Source organism: Peromyscus leucopus, chromosome 3 (genome assembly GCF_004664715.2).
Source record: "Peromyscus leucopus breed LL Stock chromosome 3, UCI_PerLeu_2.1, whole genome shotgun sequence".
Classification (NCBI taxonomy): Eukaryota; Metazoa; Chordata; class Mammalia; order Rodentia; family Cricetidae; genus Peromyscus; species Peromyscus leucopus.
This window is the reverse complement of record NC_051065.1, coordinates 141,467,349-141,475,174: the sequence shown is the minus strand read 5'-3', so window position 1 is coordinate 141,475,174 and position 7,826 is coordinate 141,467,349.

Below are 7,826 nucleotides of genomic sequence, written 5' to 3'. Positions count from 1 at the left end.
TCTTAGGACGTTTGTATGTAAGGGGTATTTCTAGGAATTGAATAAATTCTCACCTCTACAGTTAGGGTCATGCTCTTTATTCTTCATTTCTAATCCTCTTCGTTCTCTTTATTCTTTTGCTCTTTATTTTCCACAGCTTATGTACACACTCAACAGCAAACTTTTTGCAATAAAAAAGTTACAAAGGCATGGCCGGGCAGTGGTGGCACACGCCTTTAATCCCAGCACTTGGGAGGCAGAGGCAGGCGGATCTCTGTGAGTTCGAGGCCAGCCTGGGCTACCAAGTGAGTTCCAGGAAAGGTGCAAAGCTACATAGAGAAACCTGTCTCGAAAAAACAAACAAACAAACAAACAAACAAACAAAAAAGTTACAAAGGCTACATTTGAAGGGGGAGAGTAACCATGACAATGCCCAGCTTCAAGGTCCCTGGTGTACAGACTGTGACCTGAGGCCAGGTGCACAGTGCCTGGTATGACAATCTGCTGAGGTATTTTCACAGGAAGTAGATATCTATCAGGCAGTCTTGGGAGAGAGAGTGGCACGGTATTTACGTTGCTTTGTGTTAATAACCTTGGTTAGATATCTGCACTCTGTCCTTGTGCACATCTGTAAAGTTTTTAACTTACAATCCATTTACAGAAACATTTAGTCTAGTTTGAAACTGTTCTGATGTTTTAAATCAGCTAAATGTATGTAACTTGTCTTAAGCTGGAGAGAAATTATTGTTTTTCTTTATGCCAGTCTGAGCTAGTGATAAAAAACAATGTCTAAGTGTGTGACAGTTTTCATGGAATAATAGATCTAGTTATGAAGCATATCCTAGTATATATTCTATATATCAAAATTATATATCTTAATGAGAAGTTATCATCCTGACCATCCACAGATATATATGCCCATAAGATCAAGATGTAATCATGAGATTACATATACACATCACTGTAGTGGGTAACCATTCCAGCTTGGATCTGGAAGTTCCAACCCCCATTGAGACTCTGGCAACTGTCATGCCTACAAGGCAGGGCCAGGGGAGGCGCCTGGAGAGCTGGATGGGCCAGCACTCTCTCTGTGTGCTCTCTCTGTGCCGGGACCCTGAATGTTGGAGGTAGACCGAGCAGAGGTCCAGAGAACACTGCTGGACTGCGATACACCTTTCCCAGACCCTACGACCTACCTATCACTTAATTTGTGAGTTACGCCATTAAATAAATAGCCTTTTAACTACATGGAGTGGCCATAATAATTTCACCAATACATCACATGAGATTACACATTATAGTGTAGGTATTGGGGAGAGACCATAGCTGTTTCTGGACATGTCAAATCACAGATGGAAGCAACAGTTTTCAAAGTCAGTGGTCCCATAAGCCTTTCTTCAATGGGGTTCTCCTCCATCAGAGAATTATTCATCTGGTGGGTTGACATCTGAATTATCAATTGCTATCTGCTGTATCAGCATCATGGCCCGCAATAGCTTGTGACAGTATATCAAGCTTCAGTTATTGTTTGTTTTACTAGTACAACATTTTAGCTTGCTTGATGTAATAGAGCACCACAGCCAGGATTATTTGTAAAGACAAATGAAAAATATTTAATTCTTGCAGCACAAAATGCTAAATAAACCTGAGAGCAGATGGCAGCTCTGGTTGGCTCTGGTAAGTGCCTTCCTCAGTGTTGCCATCATGAGTGGTTGAAGTGTTCATGAGGCCTCACCTCTTACTGCCTGACTGTGGGCATTTAATGAGTTCTGGAGTAAGATGCATTATTTTCTTTAGTGGTGTGGCCACTAGTAAATTGCCCATACTCCAATAGATCATCCATTGACACTCATATCAGCAGCCAAATCTGATGCAGTGTGTTGCACATACATACAAACACTTCAAAGCAGGGGGGAGCTTTGCTAACCACATGCTGAAGGAGAACCCTGCACAGTGGAGGTTTCTTCCTGGACCCTCAACTTAGGCACAAACTACATCCAAATACTTGTTTTTACAGTGATATTCTTTATTAAGTGGAGAAGAAAAGTTAAAGTGGCTGCTTTCTGACTCAGGCAGAAAGCAGCTGCAAATGACCTTGCAGGAGTAATTTTTAAGAGGAGAAGAGGGAGAGGTATGTGTTAGAATGGGCTACCATACAGTGATAAAGGAGATAGGTGAAGAGGGAGAAGAGGATGGGGGAAAGGGAAAGGGGAGAGGTGGTTTTATACCAGGGGGACAAATGACTGTCACTGGATAGACGGGAGACAGACATGGCACATAGGCAAATGGCAGTTTGTAAAGGTGAAGGGGGATGTTATGATGAGGTGTTTAATTTTAATTGGGCATGATAATTTGGTGAGCCAAAGGGGACTTTTGATTGCTGGACTTTGGTAGTCAGCCTTGGGAGGAGAAAGTGGCCAAATAAGGGAGTAGAACCTGGTGGCTAGCTTTAGGAATGTAATATAATGATTTTTTAGCAAGGCATAGAGAAAGGGTTTGAAGGACAAGGCTTACTAGTATCATATGTTGAGTGGACTATTGTCCCTTTATTCACACCTTTTTGTTTTATTATTGAGTGGCTGGATATTGGGTAAGTGGACTTTGTTTTCTCCAGTTGCTTCCACTGACATTGGGGCATCATTGTTATGGGATCCTAGGAAGCTGGGTTGTTGGTCAATGCAGGGAAGAGCAGGCTGTGTCAGTTAATGCCCAGGTTCTGCAGGAACATCTGAGGCTAGGGAAGTGTAGTCTGTGTGGCTGGATCAGGATGTAGATTCTCAGGAAAAGCTGGCACTTGAGTTGCTAGAGTACTCTGTAGTTGATTTGAAATCTGCTGGGATAGATAGACTAGGGACAGAGATGAAGTTGAGTTTAGAAAAAAAAAAGCCCTTGGTTGTACATTTGAAATTGTTAAGCTCATGGTCCTGGTAACTGAGAAGAGGAGTCCCAAGACCAGGGACAGGAGGAGAGGACCAGGGAAATGGGGAGAGATCCCATCTTTAGGAATAGGCAATAGGCCAGAAAATTTAGGCTGTTGGTTGGCAGGAGTACTTATCTGGAATCTGTTTGAGAGTTTTGATAAGAACCCAGACAATTTAGCTTGGCTATGTAAGGTTAGTTGGGGAAGAACTGTTATCTGAAAGGAGGGTTGGGTTGTGTAGGGGAGAAGATAATTTGAGTGGCTTTTGTCAAACAGAAGGATGGTCTGAGGCAGATTTTGTGGATTGGGTAGAGAAGTTGAGAGAATCTGTCTTTGGCTGCCGAAAGGAATTTCATATGTCTTCGGACAAGTGATCATTAGTGGGTAGTTGGGCCATGGTGACTGGAGTGTTACCTGTGAGACGAACTTGTGTGGTGTTGGGGGCCCCAAAAAGGAGGCACTGAGAAAGCAATGGGAGACATTGAAGGAAGCATCAGTGAAGTAGAGGAGAAAGTTTGTTTGATACCTTGATCTGAGTGAGGGTTTAGTCATGAAAGTGTGTGTGTGTGTGTCACAGAAGAGATGTCTTGGGTTAAACTATGTTTTGTAATTGGGAGACTAAGATTTGTTTAAAGTATGTGATGTCTGAGGAAGTCTGGACAGTTAATGAATTTAAGGGAGTCAGTTGGTGGTGGGTTTTGGCAATCATTTGGGCTGAAGACAAGTAGGAGTATGAGAAGAAAGATGGGATTTATGGGGCACAAGTGATCTTGAGGGAGCAGGAACTGGAGCATGAAGATGAATCTTGATAATGGAGGTGAGAGTCTAATGTGGCCATGTGACAGGAAGGAGCTATCATTCATATAAAAAGTATAGTCAGAAACAGCTAAAGGACTCTCTTGTGTATGACAGAGATGGGGTAGGAGGTCTTTGAGAGTTTGGGACAGGACTGTATAGGACATGGGGAATGTTGAGACAAATGGATAAGTATGGTGGGATTAAGGGGAGGACAGGTAAAAAATGTGAGCGATGAATTTTTGATAGCAGAAGTTTGGAGGGATGGAATCTGAGATGGTGGAAGATATTAGAGTTGAGGGAGATATTCGTAGGAATAGATTGTGTGAGGAAATCAATAGATTGTGAGAAGGGATCCCAGAATTAATTTGTTAGCTATAGAGATGAGAATAAGGGGGTTGGGGACTTTGGAGGGTGAGAGATTCTACAAACTGAAGCTGAGGAAGGGAGGAGGAGGGATGCAGGAGTGTGCTGGGAGCCAAGGACATAAAGGCTGATCTGCCAGGCCTTGGTAAAATCCAGGTGGATGGAGGAGTGGGGAGGGTGGCAGATGAAGGATATTATTGGGAAGGGAACTGACAGAGAAGGAGGGGGGAGGCTGGCAGCATGGACAGTGCAGCAAGTGGTGGGCCCAGAGTGCCTGGCAGTCAGTATTCCTGTGGTTCACAGAGGATTCAATGGGACATGAGATTGCATAAAGGCTTACAACAGAGTTTAGAAAAGTTCAGAGTGTGGGAGTCACACAGACGGCTTGGAACAGACAGAAGAGAAAGCAGAGCCAGAAAAGATCTCTTTATTTTTTCCTTTATATTTTGTGCTCACAAAAGTTGTAAAGATCATAGATACTGTTAAGATCTGGAGAGCTCTTGTGGCAGGAGGGGTCACTTATATTGGTTATCTAGTGGATACAGGGGTCAAACCTGTGCATTATAGGAAATGAGCTTAGGAGATTCGATGTCTGAGTGTTATAGCCATTTGAGATTCTGGGAGAGACATCCCAAAGGTGAGTTAGTCAGAATGGAGGAGGTGAAACCCATCACCCTTGATGCTAGTTGGCCAAAGGTTGAGATACCAGTTGTCCCAATGTATCTTGAGAGGCTGAGGAATGGTCTCTTGGAGGGAAAGGATCATCACCCAGGATCTAATCACCAAGAGAGGGACCCCAGTGGATCTTAAGAGAAATCTGGGACCTGTGGATAGAATTTTTCAGAGAGGAAAAGGGCCCTGGATTCTGGAAATAGTACCATCAAGAGTGAAAGAGAAAAGCCCTCTACCAATCCAGATTGGATAGAATGTGTGTGTCTGGACAGAACGAGCATGACTGGCAGCCAGTCCTTGGGAGTACAGCACAACCAGTGGAGGCTGTGGTGGGGTATAATCTACCCAATCCCATAGGACAGAGCAGGGACATTGGACACTCAAATCTTGTCACCTCTTAACCTGGGGATGGTTTAGGACAGCCAGAGTGGTTGACTTACCAATTAGCCCCTGTTAGATGAGGGAATCAGGTGCCAGGAGGACTGGACTCTGTAAAAAAGATTTGGGGAGGTTTTGCTGGCCTATGCAGGTCATGGCACCAGTGAAGACCACCTCTCCACCCACACAGTGAGGACTTCCTCTTAGACCCTGAATTACGCACAAACTGCACCCAAACATCTGTTTACACAGAGAGATCCTTTATTAAGTGGGGAAGTTCTGACTCAGGCAGAAAACAGCAGCAAATGACCTTGCAGGTGTTCTTTTTAAGAGGAGAAGAAGGGGAGGTCTGTGTTAGAATGGGCTAGGATGCAGTCGTAGAGGAGGGAGAGGGAGAGGGAGAAGGGGAATGGGACAGGAGAAATGAGGAAGGGGTATTTATCCTGGAGGACAAAGGCTGCCTTTGGATAGACTGGAGACAGAGAAGACACAAGGGCAAATGGCAGTTTATAAAGGTGGAGGGGAAACCCCATGTTAGGATTAGGAGTTTAATTTTAATTGGGCATCTTAATTAGGTGAAAAAAAGGAAGCTTTTGATTTGTAATCAGCCGCAGGAAGAGGAAGTAGCCAAATAAAGCAACAGACCAAGGTGGCTAGCTTTAGGAATGTAATCCAATAGTGTTTTAGCAAGGCAGAGTGAATGAGGGAGAAGGATAAAGCCTGCCTGAGACATATGCTTGAATGGACTAGTATCCCTTCACCTGCAATATCCAAAAGACAGTTTTACAACAGTTCTCCCTTAAAGTCATGGGCTCTGTGTACTTCTGTAATATTTCTTTGCTTCAAAGTATTCAATGTCTTGTATCAGAAACCAGAATGTGGTGATATTTTGTTTGTACTCTTAAGAAATAAAATTTGCCCAAAGATCAGAGGACAGAGCCAGCCATTGGATTAACTATAGAGACCAGACAGTTGTAGCTAGAGTTTTCCTGCCTGGCCCACAGTCAGGACAAATCTCTGTCACCCGCCACAGTCCCACAGCCACTCAGACCCAAGCAAGTAAACACAAAGACTTATATTATTTAAAGTGTTTGGCCTAATGGCTCAGGCTTCTAGCTATCTAGTTCTTACATCTTAAATTAATCTATTTCTATACCTTGCCATGTGGCTCATGGCTTACTGGCATCTTCACATGCTGCTTGTCATGGTGGCGGCTGTCAGTGTCTCTCTCTGCCTTCCTGTTCTCTCAATTCTCCTGTCTGTTAGTCCCACCTATACTTCCTGCCTGGCCACTGGCCAATCAGTGTTTTATTTATTGACTAATAGAACAATTTGACATACAGAATATCCCACAGCAGACAGTGGTGGCATACATCTTTAATCTTAGCACCTCAGAGGGAGAGGCAGAGATCTGTCTGGATTTCTGTAAATTCAAGGCCACACTGGGCTACACCAGATTAATTCAGTCTAAAAGAGAAACAGAGCCAGGCAGTGGTGGCACACACCTTTAATTCCAGCATTTGGGATCACACACTTTTAATCCCAGCACTAGGAAGGCTGTGACAGGAAGTGATATGGCTGGACAGAGAAAGGAATATAAGGCACGAGGAGACAGGGACTCTGGCTCTTTCAGGCTGAGGAGTTTGTGAGGTAAGAGGTGGTGGCTGTGGCTTGCTCTGCTTCTCTAGTCTTTTAGCTTTCACCCTGATTTCTGGCTCTGGGTTTTTATTAGAACCAATTAGGATTTGTGCAACACCAGAAGTCTGAGTAGGTTTTTAAATGACCTAGATTTTGATAGAAAAATATCTATATTGTTGTTCTATTGATTATGGCAATTTTCTTTGTCTATATTCCATATACAGCCCTGATCTTTATCATCATCATCATCATCATCATCATCATCATCATCATTTTATGTGCATGGGCTCTTTGGTTTTGTCTGTATCACACATGTTCCTGAGAGCATCTGAAAGCAGAAAGAATGTTGGATCCTCTGCACCTACAGACCTACTTACAGACCATTGTGAGCTGTCATGTGGGTGTTGAAAATTGAAATCTAGTCTTCTGGTAAAGCAGTCTCTGCACCCAGGTATTGAGCCATTTATTTCTCCAGATCCACATTCATCATCTCTAAATGTCAGTAGTAGGACAATGGTGCTCATAGCTGTGGTTTTTCCTTCTAAAATTTTTCTTCCTGTTTTCACAACTTACTGCATACATTAATTGTTGCATATTTTTAATGCAAACAATATTTTTTGAACTCCATTTGGAGAACTGCTAACCATTGTTTCTTCAAAGATTTAAAAATTAGAATTTTAAATTTTCAGTTATAGGCCTTTTAGCACAAGAAATGTCTTTTGTTTTCCCTTCGTGGTTTTCCTTCCTCTGCTTGGCTCTTTCATCTCTTCTCTCATCATCACCTGGTCACCTTTTAATGACTGAAAGTGCAGTATTTGCTGCTCTCTAGAGAAGGTAATGTCCTACAACTGTGGCCAGACTCTGAGTTTCCTTTTTAAAAATTGATTCGGGCTGGTGAGATGGCTCAGAGGTTAAGAGCACTGACTGCTCTTCCAGAGGTCCTGAGTTCAATTCCCAGCAAACACATGGTGGCTCACAACCATCTGTAATGAGATCTGGCGCCCTCTTCAGTATACATAATAAATAAATAAATCTTTAAAAAAAAATTGATTCATCACTGTATATTATAATAACTCAT